The sequence below is a fragment of the Oryctolagus cuniculus genome, chromosome 17, assembly GCF_051225735.1.
Source record: "Oryctolagus cuniculus isolate XC-2025 breed Fujian yellow rabbit chromosome 17, ASM5122573v1, whole genome shotgun sequence".
Classification (NCBI taxonomy): domain Eukaryota; kingdom Metazoa; phylum Chordata; class Mammalia; order Lagomorpha; family Leporidae; genus Oryctolagus; species Oryctolagus cuniculus.
The window spans coordinates 63787223-63810483 of record NC_142883.1 but is presented as its reverse complement, the minus strand read 5'-3'; the positions used below and the strand labels follow the sequence as shown (position 1 = coordinate 63810483).

The window sequence follows — 23261 nt, the reverse complement described above, 5'->3', positions numbered from 1 at the left end:
TGAAAAAATAAATAAAAAAATATGATCCCCCTACACACTACCCACTGGAGACTAACTTTAGATAGAAAGACACAAGAGATTTCAAGAACAAAGCAGGAAAAAGAACTTCCATATAAATAGCAACCAAAAGAGAGTGGATGGCTGTATTCATATCAGACAAGATAGAATTTAAATCTAAAAAATTTATAGGCAACAAAGGACATTAAAAATTAATAAAATATTCACTATAGCAAAAAGATATAACAGTTATTAACACATTTTTGACAATACCATCAAAGTATATGAATATAGTTGGACATTTCAATATTATATTGTAAACAGTGAATAAAATAACCATACAGAAGATAAGTAAGGAAATAGAAGACTTAAATCAACTTGAAATGGCAGACACATGTGGAACCCTTGACCCAAGAACAACACAACATTCTTCTTGAGTACAGCAGGGGGAGCCAGCACTGTGGCGCAGCAGCTTTTAAGCCTGCAGTGCCAGCATCCCATACGGGAGCCTGTTCAAGCCCAGGCTGCTATCCAATCTAGTTTCCTGCTAGTGTACCTGGGAAAGCAGCAGAGCATGGCCCAAGTGCTTGGGCCCCTGCACCTATGTGGGAGACCCAGTGGAAGCTTCTGGCTCCTAGCTTCAGATTGGTCCAGCTCTGGATGTTGTAGCCATTTGGGGAGTGAACCAGCAGATAGAAGACTAAGTCTCTTTGTCTCTCTGTCTCTCTGTCTCTCTGTCTCTCTCTCTCTCTCTCTCTCTCTGTATCTCTTTCAAATAAATAAAATTAATCTTTTTTTAAAAAAAAGTACACAAGGGACATTTTCCAGGATATATCAAATGTCAGGTCACAAATTAAGTCTCAATCAATTTAAATAGATAGATATCATACAAAGCAATTTTTCCCCCACAATAAGATGAAGTTAGAAATCAATAACGGGGCTGGCGCTGCGGCTCACTAGGCTAATCCTCCACCTTGCGGTGCCAGCACACCGGGTTCTAGTCCCGGTCGGGGCGCCGGATTCTGTCCCAGTTGACCCTGTTCCAGGCCAGCTCTCTGCTGTGGCCAGGGAGTGCAGTGGAGGATGGCCCAAGTACTTGGGCCCTGCACCCCATGGGAGACCAGGATAGGTACCTGGCTCCTGCCATCAGATCAGCGTGGTGCGCTGGCCGCAGCACACTAGCCGCGGCGGCCATTGGAGGGTGAACCAATGGCAAAGGAAGACCTTTCTCTCTGTCTCTCTCTCTCTCACTATCCACTCTGCCTGTCCAAAAAAAAAAAAAATCAATAACGGTAGGGAAACAGAGAAATCCAAAAAATTGTGAAGATCATATGCACTTCTGAAACAAACCAGTGTGCCAAGGAAAAAATCACAAAGGAAATGAGAAAATACTGGGAAATGGATAGAATAAAACCAAAACATACCAAAACATGCAGGAATAGCACAAGCAACACTAAAGGAGAAAGTTAAAGGTAAAAACACTTTAAAAAGAGAGAGAAAAAACAAATAAGAAGAAAAAGCTAAACCAATGCCAACAGGAAGAAGCAAATATGAAGACTAGAGCTGAAATAAATGAAATAGAGACTATAAAAGCAATAAAGAAGTCAGGTGAAATCATCAATTTGTTCTTTGAAAGTATCACACATATAATGAGGACAATCATTACCCTGCTGGTGATATTACTACGCGGATTAAAGAAGACCTAGCATCTAATGGCTACTCGGTAAACCAGATGCCCCTTCATCTAAGAGGAATGGAGGCTCACATTATAGAGGTACTAGTTTGAAGAAGTGGGCCACTGCTGGCATTTGAAAACAATATTGGAGAGAATAGAGGGAGGTAAGCACTTGGTTCAGCAGTTAAGACTGCTGGGGACTCTTATCAGAGGATCTCATTTGACTCTCCAATTTATTCCAAATGCCAATTTTCTGCTAACATGCACCCTGGGAACAGCAGTTCATGGTTTCAGTACTTGGGTCCCTGCTACTGACATGGAGACCTGAATTGAATTCCCAGCTCCTGGTTTTAGCCTGGCCCAACCCTGGCCATTGCAACCATTGCAGGCATTTGGAGAGGGAGCCACAAAGGGGAGATCTCTCTCTCTCTCACTCTTTCTCTTAGATAAAATGAATTTTTCAAAAGAATGGATAGAGATAAAAACCTACAGTGAGTGCCTGGAAGCCCATCTAGAATATTTCAATACCCAGAACACAATGATCTAAAATTGAAATAACACTGTCTTCCTAGGACAATGAATTATGAATTTCCATTTGAAATGTCTTTATCAGAAATTTTTCTGAGACACTTTGCTTCTCGTCATAAATCTCAGGAGTTCATATTTCATCCACTTGATGCCTATAGCAAAATTGCTCTTTGAATTCAAAAAGGAACACATGAAATTTCCCTGTAAATGTTTCTTACAAGTAGATGGAGGGAAAAAATGTCTATGAAGTCATAATATCGAAGATTAAAAATAACTAAGAAAAAGTATGATGGTGCCATGCAGAGATTTTCTTTAAAGATTTATTTATTTGAAAAGGAGAGAGAGAGAGAGAGAGAGAGAGAGAGAGAGAGAGAGAAAGAGAGAGAGAGAGAGAGATCTTCCAGGCACTAGTTCATTTCCCAAATGGCTGCAGTGGCTGGGGCTGGGCCAGGCCAAAGCCAGAAGCTTCATCCAGGTTTTCCACATGGGTAGCCGGGGCCCAAGCACTTGGAAACTCTTCCACTGCTTTCCCAGGCAGAATACAGGGGGTCTGGCTTGGAGGTAGAGCAGCCAGGACCCAAGCCAGCACCCATGTGGGATGCCAGCATCACAGGCAGCAGCTTAACATGCTGTAGCACAACACTTGCCCAAGTATGATGCTCATTTTGTTTTAAAGATTTATTTATTTGAAAGGCAGAGTCACAGAAAGGCAGAGGCAGAGAGGGGGGGGGGTCCTCCATCTGCTAGTTCAGTCTCCAGATGGCTGCAATGGCCGGAGCTGTGCTTGTCTGAAGCTTGGTCTCCCACATGGGTGCAGGAGCCCAAGGACTTGGGCCGTCTTCTACTGCTTTCCCAGGCCATAACAGAGAGCTGGATCAGAAGTGGAGCAGCCGGGACTCGAACTGGTGCTCATATGGTATGCTGTCTCTGCAGGCAGTGGCTTTACCCACTACGCCACAGCGCCAGTCCCAGCATAGATGTATTTAAAGGCCAATTTTCCTGCAAATAAATCCAAGGAGCAAGTCAGATTTAACCTTCCAAGCAAACATCTAGGCCTTTGACTGAGCTGTACCCTCTTACAAGATGGTCACAGCTGAGGGTAAACTCACTGCATGAAGACCCACTTGGGCCACGCAGGCCATGAATGTGGACCCTCAGCAGTGAAAACAGTTTGAAAAACCATCAGTAAATACTGCGTCTGCAGACCAAGCTGCAGCTCTGGTGATCCAACAAGCTGTTTACATCAGATCCATTTCAAGCTGTTAGCATGAAGATCACTTATGAAGAAAGACATTTTTTCGGGTCCGGCGCTGTGGCACAGTGGGTTAACACCCTGGCCTGAAGCACCAGCATCCCACATGGGCACCGATTCCAGTCCTGGCTGCTCCTCTTCCAATCCAGCTCTCTGCTATGGCCTGGGATAGCAGTAGAAGATTGCCCCAGTCTTTGGGCCTCTGCACCTACTTGGGAGACCTGGAAGAAGCTCCTGGCTCCTGGCTTCAGATTGGTGCAGCTCTGGCCATTGAGGCCATCTGGGGAGTGAACCAGCGGGTGGAAGACCGACCTCTCTGTCTCTACCTCTCTCTGTAACTCTTTCAAATAAATAAAATAAATCTTAAAAAAAAAGAAAGACATTTTTTCAAGGATCCATGCACATGGACAGGTGCATCACAGATTGCTCCTGGGCGAGTGGCAGGGTCAAAGTTTCTCCTCCTTCAGACCCTTTATTGGTGCATAGAGCACTGAGAGAGAAGAAGGATGCTTACAAAGGAAGCTAAGGCTAGGGATGGGGAGGGCGCAGGTTTTTACTACTGTACTTTTTTTTTAATTTGAGAGACAAAGAGAGCTCCCATTTGCTAATTTACTCTTCCAAATGTCCACAATGGCTGAGCACTGGGTCTGGCCAAAGTCAGGAGACAGGAACCCAATCCAGGTCTCCCTGTGGGTGTCAGGGACCAGAGCAGGATTGCCGCCTCCCAGGGTGCACATTAGCAAGAACCCAGAACCAGAAGCCAAAGCTGGGCTTCAAAATCAAGCAGGCCAAAATGAGACATGGGCATCTTCCCTGTTGGTTAAATGCCTGCTCCACTGTACGCCTTGATGCAAAAAATTCCACAGAATCCAGAGACATTCTAAAAATCACAGTGTTATATACATTACAGAATATGTTTCCCAATGGCTGTAATTGTCATCTTCATATTTCACAGATGAGGACATGGAAGCCCAAGGACTTAGGTAACCCAACCAAGGCAACACAGGTAGTGAGTGAACGGCCCAGCTGACATTCACTGGTGCTTTCTCTAGACTCACAGATACACTTGAATGGCATCAACAGGCATATGTCATCATTTCATTTTTTTAAGATTTTTATTTATTTAGTTGACAGATAGAATTACAAACAGTGAGAGAGAGAGAGAGAGAGAGAGAGAGAGAGAGAGAGAGAAAGGTCTTCCTTCTGTTGGTTCATTCCCCAAATGGCCGCTACAGCCGGAGCTGCTCTGATCCGAAGCCAGGAGCCAGGTGCTTCTTCCTGGTCTCCCTCACAAGTGCAGGGGCCCAAGAACCTGGGCCATCTTCTACTGCTTTCCCAGGCCATAGCAGAGAGCTGGACTGGAAGAGGAGCAGCCGGGACTAGAACCAGCACCGATATGGGATGCCAATGCCTCAAGCAGAGGATTAACCTAGTGCACCATGGCACCGGCCCTATCATTTCATTTTTAAAACCACAGGATAGGGACCGGCACTGTGGCATAGTAGGTAAAGCTGCCACCTATAGTGCCAGCATCCCATGTGGGCACCAGTTCGAGTCCTGGCTGCTCCACTTCCAATCCAGCTCTCTGCTAATGAACTGGGAGAGCAGGGGAAGATGGCTCACATCCTTGGGCCCCTACACCTGTGTGGGAGACCCAGAAGATGCTCCTGGCTTCAGATTGGCCCTGCTCCTGCCACTGTGGCCATTTGGAGAGTGAACCAGTGGATAGAAGACCTCTCTCTCTCTCTCTCTCTAAAACTCTGCCTTTCAAATAATAAATAAATCTTTTTTTAAAAAGTAGGATAAACACAAAATCACAAATAGAAACACACAAGCATAATAGAAATACAGAGATTATCAGTTCTTTAAAGAAAAGTGGCTATGTAAGACCAGCACACAACAATTATTATTCATTATGGAAGAATAATTATCTCTGGGCATATTGAATTTACTGTAATTTTAAATATGGCTTTAAAAACCCAGAGAATCATTTATTACATGTATGCTGCATGGATTACATATAACCAAGGAAGCACTGGAAATTGTGTTTCTCTTGTTTGTGTGGCCTCTTTTGCTTTTTTTTCTTTTTCTTAATTCATTGTGCTCACTTGGCCCAGTCATTACACTTTGGAGTTCCATAGCACAGAGAAGTTGATATAGCAACTATGATGATTTGAATGGTTTTCTTTTTTCACTGTTTCTCAAAAATACATGATTTGCAGTTACAATGTTTTCCTTCACACAGTGCCTCCCAATGATCCAATCCTGCCATCAAGAAAAGAAATGAAATCGGCCAAATTGCCAACATTCCTCACCTCGCCACCCCTCAGGACAGCTTATTTGTGTGCTGCAGTGAAGACTCTTATTAGCTCTTTCTCTTTCAGAGCCTGAAGTCCAGAACACTGCCTTATGCTGATCATAAAATAGAAAAGCATAATTTCTCTAGCTCTGTGATTTTGATCTTGCACATCCTATATAGTGTCATATAAGCTAGACACTTTATCATTTTCTCAAATTACACAGACAACTTGCAAGTGTTTTTAATGATCCATTAACAAGTAATGAGGGGCTGGAGCCGTGGTGGAGTTGGTAAAGCAGCCACCTGCAGTGCCGGCATCCCATTTGGGCGCCGGTTCTAGTCCTGGCTGCTCCACTTCCAATCCAACTCTCTGCTATGGCCTGCAAAAGCAGTAGAAGATGGCCCAAGTGCTTGGGCCCCTGCACCCACGTGGGAGACCTGGAAGAAACTCCTGGCTCCTGGCTTCGGATCAGCTCAGCTCCAGCCATTGTGGCCAATTAGGGAGTGAACCAGCGGTTAGAAGACTTTCTCTCTCTCTCTGTCTCTCTCCCTCTCCTTCTCTCTGTGTGTGACTATCTCAAATAAATAAATAATCTTTAAAAAAGGTAATGAAATATTTCTCTAACACAAATGAGAGCCTACTCCTTATCTGAAATCAAAGTTTCTCTTCTTGCCTAGTGAGTGTAACCAAGGTCATCACTTAGCCATGCCTGCCCTGGGCTTGGTGGAGTGCACGGTCATCACTTATCCATGTCTGCCCTGGGCTCAGGAATTCAGGACACAGCCTGTGTGCTGGGTGCCCGCCGGCTTTCTGAGGGTCCTGTCAGCTCTGGTACTGCAGCACCGGGCTGTGTTAACTTGCATCTCAGTGACCTTGGACAGACCCGCTCTTGGAGGCTGCAATTCCCTAGTGACTCGGGAGCAGCTTCCACAACATATCTTGGAGGAATGGAGCCAGCTGCTGCAGCCTCTGCTGCTCAGCCCTGGCTGCTACCTCAGAAGTGAGCAGCTGTTGCCTAGCAATGGGGGCAGGGGGAGGGACCTGCCCTCTGGCAGGGGCCATGAGATGGAGTTGGTGGCATACAGCGAGGCTGGACAGGGGCAGGGGAGAGAGCCGGAGTCTCGTGGGCCACAGGTGCAAGGCTTCACCTGGATGTTTCGGCTGGGAGCAGGGCAGGCTGTGTTCTGTTTGCACTTTGAGATTTTTCTGTCTGCTGTGCAGAAGTGAGGAGGCTCCTGCTGTGGTCCAGGCATGGCTGATGGGGGGCTCAGGCTGGGGGGGGTGCCAGCAAGGGGCTCCACTGTACAGCAAACAGGTCGGATGGCAGCAGCTAGGTGAGTGGGGAGCCTGGGGCAGGAATGACTGATGGCTGGGTTTATGGCTTGGGGGGCAAGCGGGGGGAGGGGGCTTTCCCCAAGGAGAACCACTGACCCCTGTCACCTAGTGACTGTGCCCCCACAGGACTGCTGATTCTGACCTCTGTGCATCAAGTCCAGAAGCACGTGCCTCCCAGTTATCCCGAGTCCCTCCACCAGGGCACTGGGGCGCCCTGAGCCACCCCCATTTCACAGAGCAGATGCAGGGCCCCAAGGGGTCACCAAGGCAAGCACAGGAGGATCCACAGCATGGCTGCTGGTAGGCTGTCTCTCTTCCCAGGGAGCGCCGAGTGGGCTGCGGGGTGGTGGCCGCACACTGACCTCTCCTCAGGTCCTCCCACCACTGTCGGGGGTGCTGGGCAAGTCACACCACACTGCCCCAACAGGTGAAAAGCCACACCTCCAACACGGTGGTGGGACCTGCATGTGAGCCAGCGCTCAAGGCCAGCGCTGTGGCCGAGGGAGGGGAAGCCCTGGCTATGGAGGCTCCCATGCACCTGCCGAGGGCAGCCTCAAGTGCAGCCAGAGGCATGCACTGTGCATACACACATGTTTACATGTGTGCACACACACGTGTACAGTGTTCCTCCAGCCGACGACTGGTCACGGTGACCCGGAGCCTGGGCACTGCGCTGTTTCTGCCTCCCTGAGACTGGAAAGCTTTAGCAGAGGAGGGAGAGGCCTGGGAGGGGGAAGTGATCTGTGGGGGCTGGCGGAGGAATGCGGATCCTAGCCCTGGGTCAGTGGCCCCTGGGTGACAGCCAGGGCCTCGGAGGGGGAGCAGCTCCCCACAGAGCCTGGGGAGGGGGCTGGGCGGTGCACTCCTCATAATCACGGCGCAATCAGCACTAATCAGCGCGTTCTTGAAATAGACCCAACTGGATGGGGAAGCGGGCGGCTGCGGCCGGCTTGCTCAGCAGCAATCAGAGATGGCGATTTTAGATCTGCAGCAACAACAGCTCTTTGTCTGCATGCTGGGGGTCTCAGTGCTGCTCTGCCGAGCCCACCACGGGTGAGAGACAGAAACACCCCCTTGGGCCCATAGCTGCCCCAGCTGGGAGCAGGGGCTGTGCGGGCGCCCGGTCCAGCTGCCTGCAGGGTGAGGTCCATGCACTCCAGCACCACTACTGAGCACCTACTGTGCGCTGGGTGCACGTGCCGCTGCCTTGGGAAGAGGTGGGCTCCGTTCTGTAGTGACTGGAGGAGGGGCTCCCTGTAGGTTGCTCGGCTGAGAAGTGCCTGAGCTGGGGCGGCAGCCCCGTCTGTCACTCCCAGCTGTGTCTGTTGCTTTAAGGGATGGAGGTCTGTCGAGACACTGTCCCAGGTCACTGCAAACCCACACCCCCACGGCCCTCCCAGGCCTTGCAAAAATAGGGCTTACCGATCCCTACTGGCAGAGGGGGGCCAGCAAGGCTGTAGAGGGTGGTGAGGGGACTTGCCCTAGGTCACGGCAGAGTGCTGATGTCACTGAGCCGTGAGCGTCCTCCAAGGCCCATCCTTGCACCCATGCCTTCCCGCCACGGCCCTTCTGAGTGAGGCTGGGTACATGGAGATTCCCCGGACCAGGTGCTATGGGGGTGCTGGTGGGCCAGCCTCGCTCCCCCTTCTGTGGGGGGCACCCCCGATTTCCCTCAGGATGGTAGCACTCAGGCCCCCACAGTGGCATCAGGTGAGGCTGGGGGTGCTCTGCTGTAGCCACCCAGCTATGAGCACCAACCGGTGGGAGACAAGGAGTCACAGGGCTGGTGGGGAGGGGCTGCATGGGAGGTGACAGCGTGGGCGGGTGGGGAGGGGAGGCCACGCAACAGGCCAGTGACAGTGGAAGGTCGAAGGTCGGCAGAGCAGCAGGGGACAGAGGGAGGGGTGAGCCTGAGGGTCACAGGAGGCAGAGCAATGTGGCTCAGGGCTCAGGAGCGAGCAGTGTGGTGACGCGGTTCCTACCTGGGCCGCCCAGGGCCACCCACCACTCCTCTTCTGGGCCCCCTTCCAGACCCCCACAGCTGCGGTGCGCCTTCCCCTTGCTCCGGGGTGACAAGAGCCCCCTGCCAGGCTCCCAGCTGCCACTCAAGCCCCATGCAGCCACTGGAAGGGCTCCATTAAGACAGAGATCAGCACATGTCCCTCTCTGCCCCCACCCCCATCAATGGCTGCCAAAGACCCCGAGGCCCCCCTGACCTCATCACCACCATCACTGTCACATCACCTTCTGCCACTCACCTTGGCTCATCTTGTTCTGGCCTGCTGGCCTCCTAGCTGAGCCGTGAGCACTACAGAGATGCTTCCGCCCCAGGGCCTTTGCACACGCTGCTCCGGCACCTGCAGCCACAGGTTCCTTCCCTCGCCTGCCCAGCGATACTTTCCCTGCCCAGTCTATCCAGAGTCCCAGCTGGCCCCGCCTTTTCCGGGCCCTCCCCTTCTCTCCCTGCTTTATTTCAGTCACATCATTTTACCGAGCTCTGCAATCCTCAAAGCCGGCATTGTCTTGTCTCCTTTCACTCAACACCAGTTGCCTTGGCGCCCAGTCACGACGTGGTTGGATGGTGGTGGAGGTGGGGGTCCCAGGAGAGGAACTTGGTGGGGGAGACTGAGTTTGAGCCACGATGGCCAAAACCACAGGGCCATCCACGTGGCAGCCAGGTGGGCAGGCGCCTGTCTCGGTTTCCTCATCTGTCCACTGGACTGAGCATCCCAGCTCCCAGGGGGTGTGGGGTGCCAGCTGATGGGCAGAGCAGTTCAGGGTGGCAAGCACTCCGCCACACTAGGCCATGCAATGGTGTGGGGCAGCTCCTGCTGCCTCCTGCCCCTCCCCCAGCCTGCCACAGGAGAACTGTGTCCCCCTCCTGCTGTGCCTTGGCTTGTTGCCAGGGCCAGGAGAGTTTTTTGCAAAATAGCTTCTAGGGCTCTGCTTTGGGGATTGGGAGCCCCAGAGGCGTCCTCTGTTGAGAAAACAACTCGGTGACACTGAGAAAAGTGCAGAAAACCTGCGCGAGCCGCGAGCTGAAATCTCCCCAGACCAGTGTCACTCCCGTGACTGTTAGTTGTCGGAAATGCAATCAACTCTTCAGGAAGGCATCAATTCATATTCAGTAAAATGACTGATTCAGCCATAGATAAATGTCGATGGGGACATGAAGAGCATGGAGCCTTCATAAACTTCCAGTAAAATAGTGCAGCCAATATGGACAGTAATTCGGCAGTTTCTCAGCATGTTCTACATGTGACTGTTTATTGCCTCAGCAGTTTCTCTCCCAGGTATGCCACTAAAAGATACAAAATCCACATGCCCATAAAGGTTCCCTGCAGTGGTATTCATGAAAGCCAAATATGAAAGCAACCCAAACACTAATGTGTAAGAAAAACAGTGCGCAGTGTATCTTTTACAATGACAGAATTTGGCAATAAAATTAATTAAGAAATGAAAAACCACTAAAATAATGAAAGTCAAAATAATTTTTTTAAAAAAAGAGAAAAATTAGAAGCAAAATCCTACACATTGTAGCACCTCCAAAAATGGGCAAAAACTGAGTTTGGAGCTTATAGTGATGTTTCCAGCTAACTTGGATGAGAAAGCAATAAAGAACTGCTCAAAGGGAGATCTGAAAACTCCGAATGTGATGAGAACCATAAATAATAAACACACAAGTAATAGAGTGAGTATATGCCTTCAAAAGATTTGTTCTTAAAATAAGATTCAAAGCATAGAAAAAATTGAATATAAGAAAATAAACAAGTGTAGTTTTAAGGTTTATTTTAGAGGTTTGCCTGTATGCCTATTGGTGAATGTGAATTATATACAGAACAAATCTAAGACTATTTTTTAAAGATTTATTTAGTCATTTGAAAGCCAGAGTTACACAGAGAGAGGACAGGCAGAGAGAAGCAGAGGTCCTGCACCAGCTGGTTCACTCCACAATTGGCCACAATAGGTAGAGCTGCACCGATTCGAAGCCAGGAGCCAGGAGCTAGCAGCTTCCTCCTGGTCCCCATGCGGGTACAGGGGCTCAGGGACTTGGGCCATCCCCTACTGGTTTCCCAGGCCATAGCAGAGAGCTGGATCAGAAGTGGAGCAGCTGGGACTCAAACCGGTGTCCATATGGGAAGCCGATAGTACAGATGTTAGCTTTACCCACCACACCACCGGCCTCAATCTAAGACTATTTTTACCATGCTATCTGCTGCCCCTCCCGCCTATTATTTTACTTCCAATTCTTTTAAATTATCAATATGGCTAATCAAATCTCTGTGCATCATTGACTTATATTCTGAGTAATTATGAAGATTGACAATAATTGTGATGCAATTTTGTTTTAGAGCCAGAGTGAAGAGTTTAGAACACTGTGAGAATGGCAATGAATTGAAAGTACTCTTTTTTATGCTACTTGACTATTAAAAATAAAGTTTAGGCAAATATTTCTTCTAAAGTGTTTTTAGTGAGTATTAGACATCCTGATTCAGACTTTTTGCTAGTGAAATATGTTCACTGTCCCACCTTGGAGAAATGAAATGTGTAGATTATACTCCCATGCAAAGTTGGTTAATGGACTCTGTAATGCCCTTCCAAAAGCTTATTGACAACATTTTGCCTTCATTTGGAAAATTAATGAAAGTGAAAGATAATTATGTATGTGTGGATTATCCATGAGAACAGCTCTAAACTTCACTATCTGAAACCTCAATGATCAGAGTAGTCTTCATTTTGACTGTTTTGCCTTGGCTTTCTTTCCTTTTTACTAGGATAAATGTCTTTTCAAATGAGGGCTGGGTTAGATTAGCACTTTTCTACAAAAGATTCCAGATTTTTAAGTGTTTATTAAGGTAGTTATGGGGGTTTGTGTGCTTGGGTCACAATTTGAAAGAACTCAATTGATATAGGGCATGTCACTAAACTGTTAACATTATTGTCATTAGCAGTATTGCTAAGTATTTTATTTTTGTCTTATTGTTCCTCATTTTATTCTTGGCTTTTGATGTTTTGAAAATTTACAGCAGGAAACCATAAGAAACTATGGACTGTTGCATTTGAAGGTTTATGTATTTATTTTAAATTTCATGTTTGTAAACAGTGCTGGTATTTCTTTTGCTTTATTTTTAGTACAATCGAATTTCACTAAGAAGTGACAGCTGGCAGTGCATGTACCTCAGCATAGACAGGCAATCTAAATAGTAAGGTTGGGTACTCTGGGCTTATTGCTATACAGTGCCAAGTCTCTTTGAGAGAATGGATGACAAACATCTTTAGCTTCCAATCAGTGAAATTTCTGTCTTTTTAACAGGCAGAGTGGATGGTTAGAGAGAGAGAAAGGTCTTCCTTTTCCTTGGTTCACCCCCAAATGGCTGCTACAGCTGGTGTGCTGCAGCTGGCGCACTGCGCCGATCCAAAGCCAGGAGCCAGGTGCTTCTCCTGGTCTCCCATGCGGGTGCAGGGCCCAAGCACTTGGGCCATCCTCCACTGCACTCCCGGACCACAGCAGAGAGCTGGACTGGAAGAGGAGCAACCAGGACAGAATCTGGTGCCCCAACCAGGACTAGAACCTGGGGTGCCGGCGCTGCAGGTGAGCCGTGGTGCTGGAGAAATTTCTGTCTTAAAAATCCAAAATTTTGAGGCCAGCACAGTGTCCTGGTGGGTAAAGTTGCTGCTTGTAGTGCTAGCATCCCATATAAGTGCTGGGTTGAGTCCCAGATGCTCCACCTCTGATCCAGCACCTGGGAAAGCAGTGGAAGTTTGCTGAAGTACTTGGTCCCTGTATCCACAAGGGAAACCCAAAAGCTGCTGGATCCTGGCTTCAGATTAGCTCATTTCCAGCTATTGTGGCCATTTGGGAAGTGAACCAGCAGATGGAACATCTCTCTCTCTCTCTCTCACCGTCTGTAACTTTGCCTTTCGAGTAAATACATAAATCTTTGAAAATGAAATAGTCCAGAATTTAACAACTGCAAATGTACTATTTTATTTCTTTTTAATCATAATGTACAACCTTAAAATAAGTCAGACAAGACTCACTTTTTTTTTTTTTTTGACAGGCAGAGTGGACAGTGAGAGAGAGAGAGAGAGAGAAAGGTCTTCCTTTGCCGTTGGTTCACCCTCCAATGGCCGCCGCGGCCGGCGCGCTGCGGCCGGCGCACCGCGCTGATCCGATGGCAGGAGCCAGGAGCCAGGTGCTTTTCCTGGTCTCCCATGGGGTGCAGGGCCCAAGCACCTGGGCCATCCTCCACTGCACTCCCTGGCCACAGCAGAGAGCTGGCCTGGAAGAGGGGCAACCGGGACAGAATCCGGCGCCCCGACCAGGACTAGAACCCGGTGTGCCGGCGCCGCTAGGCGGAGGATTAGCCTAGTGAGCCGCGGCGCCGGCCCAAGACTCACTTTCAATACTGGGTTGTACAAAAACAACAAGGGATTCATAGGAGATTGCTTAGCAAAAATAAAGAAGGGCACATTGAGAAGATTTTAGAAACATGGAATTGAAAGATAAGTATTTCTACAAAAATATTTAAATCTATGCATAGTTTTATCATAGTACATTTTTCTATCAACATTTAAGACTCATCAGATCGCATCATGAAAACACAGTATTACTTTTTTCCAATATAAGAACATTACATCAGCATCACAGTTATCTGATTTCATGCATATTTATTGTTGTTCAGCCATGCATTTCTTTGCAACTTAATGAGCAATGATTACTTCATTTTTTCCACATGTCAGACATGTCCAAGAAACAAAGGAGGGCAAATGACTGGGTCTTTTCTTTGGTCATTATTAAAAGCGATTAAGGAAACATAAGTAAAAGTCAAAAAAAATCTATTTCAGGAATTAAAACAGAATCATTCTTTTGTAGGAACTATAGTCTTTACCAACCTACTTAGAGAAATGTGTGAAATTCCTGAGTAAAATTATGACTACATAGATCAAAATCTATCATATTTTGAAAATCAAATTCACAAAAACACAAATATAACATAAAATAGAAAACCTCATACATAAACCAAGTACGTTAAATCACATTTTGAAAATTGCAACTAAGAAAAAAAGTTAAACAATCAAAATTTCAGGCTTACAGGTATATTTCAAACTTCTAAGGAAGAAAAAGGAAACCTGTTTCCCAAACCTATGCAAATGGAAATAAGCTAGGAATAGCTTTAATTTCTTTTGGAAAATCAGCATTACGTTGATGATGATGATGGAAGTGTACCAGGATTTGAAATGATTTTTAAAAGCATACCTTTCATAAGCAGATACAAATATCATAAGCAAAGTATTATTATTATTATTTTTGAATTTCAATTTAAAATTTATTTGAGAAACGCAGAGACACACCACCACCACCCCTCCCACCTGCTGGTCCAGCCCCCAAATGCCCACAAAGGCTGCCCTAACCCCGGAGAGCTGGGCGGGGCCGTCTGTTCTGGCCACCCAATCCCGGGAGGGTGGGCGGGGCCGTCTGTTCCGGTCACACCTGACCCCGCCCCCACTTCCCCCACCCAGGCAGGTGCTCCGCGACCACAAACTGCCTGCAGACGCTGCTGCAGCACCTGACCTCGCACAGCCTGACCATCGTGAGCAACGCGTGCGGCACGCTCTGGAAACTGTCCGCCCGCAGCGCGCGGGACCAGGAGCTGGTGTGGGACCTGGGCACCGTGGGCATGCTGCGCAACCTGCTGGCCCACCGGCCCGCCAAGCACCAGGCGGCCGCCACGGTCGTGTCCCCCCCGCACTTGCGTGCCCAGCCTCTACGTGCGCAAGCAGTGGGCGCTGGAGATGGAGCTCGGCCCGGCACCTGGGCCGGGCGCACCCACTGCTCTGGCTCAAAGCGGCCCACACCAGCCTCTCCAACGACAGCCTCAATAGCGGCAGCACCAGTGACGGCTACTGACCGCGGGAGCACAAGCGGCCCTGCCAGCTGGCCGCGCTGGCCAAGCACCGCGAGGAGCTCCTGGGCGGGCAGCCGCGGCCCGCTGGGCTCGACCTCGACCTGCGGGGCGGCCAGGCCGAGGGGCCCACCCGGGACGCCGCCGGCGCCAGCGCCTGCGTGCGCACCATCAAGCTGTCGCCCACCTATCAGCACGTGCCGCTGCTGGAGGCCGCGGGCAGGGCAGGCGCGGGGGCCCCCTGCGGCCCCAAGGCGCCCCCCGCGGCTTGGAAGCAGGCCTGGCTGCTGGTGGAGGGCCTGAGCCAGGTGCCCGAGAAGCTGGGGGCCACCCGGACAGCTGCGGCCAGCAGGGCGCTGCAGAGGCTGGTGGCGCAGGAGGGGCCCATCTCGCTGTCCCACTGCAGCTCGCTGTCCTCGACCGGATGCCCAGGCCCCAGCGAGGCCGGAGACTTGGACAGCAACTCCTCCCTCGAGGGCCTGGAGGAGGCCGGCCCCGAAGAGGCGGAGCTGGACCGGGCGTGGCGCGGGCCGGGGCCTGACCTTGGAGGATGTCACGCCATCCAGCTGTGTGCAGGAGACACCGCTGGTGCTGAGCCGCTGGAGCTCCGTGAGCTCCCTGGGCAGCTTTGAGAGCCCGTCCATTGCCAGCTCCACCCCCAGGGACCCCTGCAGCGGGCTGGGCAGCGGCAAGGTGAGCCCCAGCAAGCTGCCTGACAGCCCCGGGCAGGCCATGCCGCCCAGCCTCAGCAAGGCGCCGCTGGCCGCGCCGCCCGGCCAGCCCCAGAGCAGCCAGTTCAGCCTGCAGTGGGAGAGCTACGTGAAGCGCTTCCTGGACACCGCCGACTGCCACGAGCGCTGCCACCTGCCTCCGAGCTGGACGCCGGCAGCGTCAGCTTCACTATGGAGAAGCCGGAGGAGAACTTCTCCTGTGCCTCCAGCCTCGGTGCGCTCACCCTGCACGAGCACTACGTGGAGCTGCGGCTGCTGCTGACCGCGGCGCCGGCGGGGGTCGCGGTGGCGCCGGGCACCGCCAGCGAGAAGAGGATGTGAGACCACAGGAGGGGCCGGCGTCCGCAGGCTCCCGGACCCGCAAGGCCGCGGACCAGGAGCTGGAGCTGCTGCGCGCTGCCCGTCCAGGTCTACATGCTGGGGCCCGCCCCGGCCCTGAAGGACGACTTGTGCACTGACTCGGCCGAGGGCACGCCTGTCAACTTCTCCAGCGCTGAGTCCCTCAGCGAGGAGACCCTGCAAGGGCCCCCCCAGGGAGCAGCCCCAGGGGGCCGGCTGGACAGGCAGGAGCCCGCCGGCCTCGTGGCCCCCCGCCAGCCAGGTCTCCGGGCACCTGCTTAAGGCCGGGGTCGCCGGCCGGAGCCTGGAGCAGGTCCGGGGCACAGGGAGGATCCGGCCGGGCTGGAGCTGCCCCTGGGCCGGCTCCCAAGTGCCCACTTGGACCGGGGTGGGGGGGGGGGAAGGGGGGAGGCAGTCCCTGTGCCTCACGACGCCCACGAGGAGGCCGTGTACTGCTTCTACGACTCTGACGAGGCGCCCTCCTTGGCCGAGCCGCCCCATCCCGCAGGCCCTGAAGCAGGGCAGGAAGGAGGCGCCGGGTCCCAGCCAAAGCAGCCGCTCTGGCCCAGCCGCCCCCACCCCCGGGGCCCAGCCCCGGCTGATCACCGATAAGACCCTACCTTGCTACTCCCTGAGCTCCTCGGCTACCTCGCTCAAGGCTGTGAGCGACCGGCCAGCCACCTGGGAGCCTGGAGCCCACGGTCACCCAGGCCCCGCACCGAGGAGGCGGGCGTGACAGCTCCCCCAGCCCGCGCTCCGAGGAGGCACTCCCGCACTGCTGCATTGGCTCAGCCATGTCCAGGTGCAGGCCCTCGGCCTCTGGCCTCCAGCGCTGCAAGGCTCGGGCTGCTGGGCAGGACAAGCGGCCAGCAGAGGCGCCCCGGGACTGCGGCGAGGAGGCGGCCGGCTCAGACCGGGCCTCCGACCTGGACAGCGTCCAGTGGCACACCATCCAGGAGGGCGCCAATTCCATCCTCACGTGGCTGCACCAGGCAGCCGCGGCGGCCCCCCGCGAGGCGGCCTCCGAGTCCGACTAGCTCCTGTCCCTGGGGTCTGCTCTGTCCATGGACCCCTCCCCACAGCTATCCAAGCGCAGGAGCAGGCGCCAGCCCGGGGCCGGGGCAGGGAGGGCAGTGCCCGGCGGCCAGAGAAACGGAGCCTGGCCTCAGCCAAGAGCGCGCGAGCCCCCGCGCCCCTGGCGGCCCGGAGAAGCCGCGCGCTGTTCAGTAGGTAGCAGCGGGGGTGCCGGCCGTTCTCCAGGGGCGGACAGTGATCTACGTGCCCAGCCCGGCCACCCGGCCCCAGCCCAAAGCTGTCCCTGGCCCCGGGCCACACTGAGGGAGGCGGCGGAGCCCCCCAGCCCGGCACAGACAGCAGCCGCAGGCAAGGCGCCAGCGCCCAGGAAGCAGCGCTCTCGGAGCCTGCACCTGCCGGGCAAGATCTCGGAGCTGGTGACGCTGAGCCATCCCCCCAGGAGCACCACCCCCCCTGCTCCTCTGGCCAAGACCCCTTCTCAAGCTCCTCCCAGACCTCGCCCGCCTCTCAGCCTCTGCCCAGGAAGTCGCCCCCCTCCACCCCAGCTGCAGGGTCTCTGCCCGGCCCGGCAGCCCCCCGCGTGCCCAAGACGCTGGCACGGGCCCTGCTGGCCAAGCACCACAAGACACGGAAGTCGCCCGTGCGGATCCCGTTCATGCAGAGGCCGGTCAGGCGCGGGCCGCCGCCGCTGGCCAGGTCCGCCCCAGAGCCGAGCCCCAGAGGCCGCGAGGGGGCGGCGGGGGCGCGTGGGGGCCGACTGGGCCTGGTGCGCGTGGCCTCCGCCCGCTCCAGCGGCAGCGAGTCCTCGGACCGCTCGGGCTTCCGGCGCCAACTGACCTTCTTCAAGGAGTGGCCTGGCTTCCTGCGTCTCCGGCGCACGGAGCTGCTGTCCGACTCCGCCTCCACCTCCCAGGACGCGTCGCCCCGCCGCGGCCGGCCCGCGCTCCCCGCCGTCTTCCTCTGCTCTTCGCGCTGCGACGAGCTGAGGGCGGCCCGCAGGTAACAGCCGACCCGGCCAGGGTCATGTCCCGGCCCGGCCCGCGCGCGCCCCAGCGCACCAGCTGCGAGAGCCCTTCGCGCCTGCCCGTGAGCGCCCCCGTGCGGCCGGTGGAGGTCAAGCGCTGCTCCTCCCTGCCCCACGTCAGCGTGGCCCGCAGGCCCGATGGCGCGGCCCCGGGAGCCCCCCCACCCCCAGCGCACACCACCGGAGCCACCAGAGCGACGGCGAGGCGCGGCCACTGCCCAGGGTGGTCGCGCCAGGTACGACATGGCGGCGCATCCGGGACGAGGACGTCGCGCACATCCTGCACAGCACCCTGCCCGCCTTGGCCCTGCCACTCCGGGGCGCCTCGCCGGAGGAGGGCCCCGCCGGCCCCCCGCTGCAGAAGACCAGCGACGTCTTGGTGCAGACAGAAGAGGTGGCCCAGCCCAAGACCAATGCCAGCGCGTCCCTGAGCCTGGAGAGCAGGGAGTAGCCCCCCGCGCCAACCAGCGCCCAGGCCAACCCTCCTGGGCAGCGACATGCATTGGCCGATCCTGGCCAAGGGCCCTGCCTCTGCGCCTTTCGCCTTTCGCCCACGAGGGCTTGGGTATCACCGTGGGGGGCTTTCCTGCCAGCCGGCACGGCTCCCCTAGCCTCGCAGCGCGCATCCCGCCCTTCAACTACGTGCCCAGCCCCATGGTGACGAGGGACAGGATTCCTCGGGGGATGCTGAAGTCGGGCTAACCCTGCTGCCCTGGGACGCCACTGCCCGGCCAAGGCAGGGTGGGCAAGGCAGGCGTGTGGGGGGGGCTGGCTCTGTGCCTCCCTCCCAGCTTCCTCTGAATGGACCACGTGGACAACACAAGGACCACGGGACCCCAGGGCCATCACAGCCCAGGAGCCTGAACGCAGCAGGAGAGGGGGCCCCGCAGCCCTGCCCACCTCCACGGAGGAGCGCGCTGTAGAGAGAGCCAGCGACCTCTTTCCTGCAGCATCCGGCTGGGGGAAGGGCACCTGCGGGTGGCCGCCCAGCAGTGCTACCCCAGCACCCCATCCCCCAGGAGGGGGCTCCACCTGCTGTATCCTGTCCTCCACATCCTTGGGCCTTGGCCAGACAGCCGCAGGCAGCAACCCAAGCGGGCGCCCCCTTCAGGCCCCACCTGTGCCCCGCAGGACACAGCCCAGGAGTAGGGGTGGCCCCCAAGCTCCAGGGCGCACCCCAGGTGCCACGCACTTCCTTCTAGGCCACACTGCCAAGCAGGGGTCCTGGGGAGCGTGGGGCAGCCAGCCAGAAGATGACCAGCAGCGGGGGTGAGGCAGTGCTTGAGGCCTCGGCACACAGGGACTGCTGGGTGTCCTCAGGCCTGGGGCTCAGGGCTGCTCCTGGAGCAGTGAGGGGGAGACGCAGGCACAGCTCACCCCGCCCAGTGTGGGGAGATCACAGAGTGACCTTTGGGCAATGGAGCTGAGGTGGGGCTGCAGGCCCTGTCCTGGGGACCGGGTCTTGCCCAGCCCCTGACCCTGGACACCAGTTACCCCCCGGCCATTCCCAGGGCCACTCAGGATGGGCGGCCACTTGGCGGCCTTCCCTCCGCCCACCCACCTGTTCCTCATGCCCTGCACCATCTGTCCCACGTGTACTTAGCGCACCGCCTGCCAGCACCCCATGTAAAGCCGCGGGCTCGCGGAAGGACCACGCCCCCCCAACCCGTGTCGCACAACTTTAATAAAGGTAGCTGTCCAGTCGCCTCTGCTGCATGAGCAGGGCGGGGCAGGCCTCCCACGCCGGCCACAAGCAGGGAGGCCAGGGGTCCCTGCTGGCCGGGAAGACTGTCCCACTGGGGCGTCTCTGTCCGGCTCCGTCCTTGGCTGTGGCCCAGGCTCTGTCAGGCCTGACAGTGCCCGGTGGGCTGGGGGGGGTGGCTCTCTGCCCCGGCTGAGCGGCTGTGGCTGGGGTCTCTGAGGCTCAGGCAGCAGAAGAGAAACTCCTGTGGCCCTGGGGCTCGGCCCTGCCCCTCAGGACGCAGAGGACCGGGAGCCGGTGTGGCCTCTGTCCCAGGGAGGGCGTCCAGGGCCTGGCCCGTGTCCGCTCTGCTGTCTGCTGCATCAGCCTCTCCCACAGCAATGAAGGGGTGGCTCCTGCCCAAGAGTGCAGCATGAGGCCCGTGGGGCCCCGCCAGGAAAGCCAGCTCCCCCTCTCGGCCAGGGAGTGGTGCGCCGGGCCAGCACCAGGCAAGGGAGCACAGAGTGACCCCGTGAGATGGGCAGAGTCCGCTGGGGGAAGGTGGTCCCGGGCACCCACACAGGTCCACTGCGGGGAGGTGGTCCCGGGCGCCCACACAGGGTCCGCTGGGGGAAGGTGGTCCCGGGTGCCCATACAGGGTCCAGCCTGGGCCCAGGGTGGGGAAGGGCCCAGGTCAGCTGGAGGAGGCACCAGGCAGCACCGTGCACATCATGTGGCAAATGTCCAGCTCCAGCTCAGCACCGGCTCACTGCAGGCCCTGGCACTGCTGCCTCAGCCCCTCGCCTGCCCGCTGCAGCTGCGTTTTGGGGGCCATGTAGGCCCGGCACTGCTGGTACAGCCGCTCCTGCTGAGCCTCGGGGTCCTCACTCTTCCTGGGGTCTCCTGGGGGGTCTGGGACAGCATGAGGAAGAGTCAGTCACAAGGAAACCCCCGAGACCAGAGCCACCCAGCAGGAGGGAGGCCAGCCTGGGGACGCGGGTGCCTGTAGACCCCTGCACAGCACAAGCCCACCCTGGCGGCCTGGGCGCCCCACAGTCACTCTTGGGGGCCCATACATGACCTGGCGCCTCACACGCCAGCCGAAGCACACCAATCTCAATAGCGGGGTCCCTGCCACCCACACGGAGCTCTGGGTTCCCACATTCCTGCTGCACCTGTCTCTCACATTGTTCTAGAAATGCTCTCCTCAGCAATGATGGAAACAGCAGGGCCCACACTGGGGCCGCCGGCTGCTGCCAGCAGGGAACCGGATCAGATGCCGAGCGGCCCAGATCACAGGCGGCGGCTTCACCCTCCATGCCACAGACCCGGCCCCTCTCAGGGCCCTGTCCCTGAGGAAGGCCAGGGCCAAGGGTGGCCCCGAGAGATGGACAGGGCCTGTTGTGGGGGGAGCAGTCCTGGGCACCCACACAGCCCAGCTGGCGCCCTGGCCAGGGAAGAAGGGGCCCAGGTCAGCCCGAGGCAGCAGAATGTAATTTGTTTTTTTTTTTTTTTGCCAAATGGGCTGTGGCACTTCCTAGGAAGATGCACCCCGAGCGAGACTGCATGGGGGGTTGTAGGGGAGCATGGCCGTGACCCTCAGAGGCAGCGATGGGATGGCAGTGTGCTGACACACGTGGTCCATGACCCGCCAACACACACATGGTCCACGATCCCCCCATGCGGTCCACGACCCCCCCACACACACCTGGTCCAGGACCCCACACACGTGGTCCACGACCCCCCCACACACAGTCCACAACCCCACACACGTGGTCCATGATCCACACACACATGGCCCACAACCCCACACAAACACACACATGGTCCACGACCCCCCCACACATGTGGTCCATGACTTCCCATGTGGTCCAGGTCCCTCCTCCAGGGCTGGAGCAGCAGCAGGAAGACAGGCAGCCTGGCCTCACCTGGTCAGCAAACACGTTTTGCTGAAAGGAGGGAGCAGGTCTGCTCCTGTGGCCCTACAGCTGCCAGCACCTCCCTGGCCATGGCCGGGAACCTGGCCTCGAACCTCGGCCAGACGCCTGCTCCCTACAGGAGACTCGCGACAGACAAAAGGCAGCCAGCGACTGAAACGCAGCTCAGCCCGGGTTCCGCCAGGTGCCCTGTCCCACAGAACCTCCGGCAGACGGCAGCAGCCCATGGCGATGCCGAGCAACCCCGGGTCACACAGAGCACGGCACAGAATGTGGTAGTACAGCTGGGCTTGTTTAATTCATCTGACGGGAGGGGAGAGAGGGAGAGGGAGAGGGAGAGGGAGAGGGAGGGGGAGAGAGGGAGGGAGGGGGAGAGAGAGAGAGAGAGAGAGAGAGAGAGAACAGGGAAGGAGGGAGGGAGAGAGAGAGAGGGAGAGAGAGAAAGAGGGAGAGAGGGAGAGAGAGATCCTCTATCTGTGGTTAACTCCCCAAATGGCCACAACAGCCGGGGCTGGGCCAGGCCAGAGCCAGGTGCTCCCTCCAGGTCCCACATGGGCACAGGGCCCCAGTATAACTTAATTCTAAAAAGTAGGCTCCCGGGGCCAGCGCTGTGGTGTAGCAGTAAAGCTGCTGCCTGGGACTCTGGCATCCCATAGGGGCGCCAGTTCAAGTCCCGGCTGCTCCACTTCTGATCCAGCTCTTTGCTGTGCGCTGGGAGAGCAGTGGAGGATGCCCCAAGTGCTTGGGCCCCTGCACCCGTGTGGGAGACCCGGATGGAGCTCCTGGCTCCTGGTCAGCCCAGCTCCGGCCGCTGCAGCCATTTGGGGAGCGAACCAGCGGACGGATCTCCCTTTGTCTCTAATGTCTTTCTCAAAAAAGAAAGAAAGAGAAAGAACAGTAGGTTCCCATAGAATCCTCAGGCCTCGGTCCACAGGGCACGTCCAGGGAGGGCGGGGGCGGCGCTCTGGCTCTGTCTGGGCCCAGGGCTCAGTACAGCTGAGCACCTCGCAGAGACCACAGAGTCCACGCCAACCCTGCATGCAGAACCCTGTCCTCGCAACCCCACTTCTCAGCTCCACCCCAGGCTGGGTCAGAGACCCCTGCAACCTCCACCATGGCCCCTGTCCCATGGCACACTCCCCCTCCGTTAATGGAGCCAATGCCTTCCTCAGCCCCAGGGCCACGCACGGGACCCAAGGTCCTGCCCAGCCACCGCTCCTGAGGCCTTGGGTCCAACCCCTGCCCTGCCCTGGCCCGAGCCCCCTACCTTCCAGGGCCAGCGCAGTGAAGACAGGGTCTTGGGCCGGTGCCCTGCGCACGTCCTCCAGGATCTGCTCCACCGTGGGCAGCACCACACACTTCTTGGCCTTGGAGCCCATGCCTGCAGGTGGCAGACTAGGCCGTTACAAGGCGCGTCCCCGTCTCGGCCACTGCCTGGTGAGGCCCTGCACACCTGGGAGCCTGCCCTGCCCTGGCCACAAGGGGTGGCGGGGAGCCAGGCTGGGACCCCACCCCGGCCT

The 23261-nt window shown here is 55.8% G+C and overlaps 1 long non-coding RNA gene and 1 pseudogene across 2 annotated transcripts in view; one reads left to right on the top strand and one right to left on the bottom strand.

Annotated features, from left to right (window-relative positions):
- LOC103346281 (sodium- and chloride-dependent GABA transporter 1) overlaps window positions 1-23261 on the bottom strand; it is a 166546-nt gene that overhangs the window by 58359 nt on the left and 84926 nt on the right. The window lies entirely within an intron of this gene.
- LOC138843139 (adenomatous polyposis coli protein 2-like) lies at window positions 8058-22031 on the top strand (annotated as a pseudogene). Its single transcript, XR_016223616.1, has 2 exons — window positions 8058-8140; window positions 14612-22031. The product of XR_016223616.1 is annotated as an adenomatous polyposis coli protein 2-like (transcript).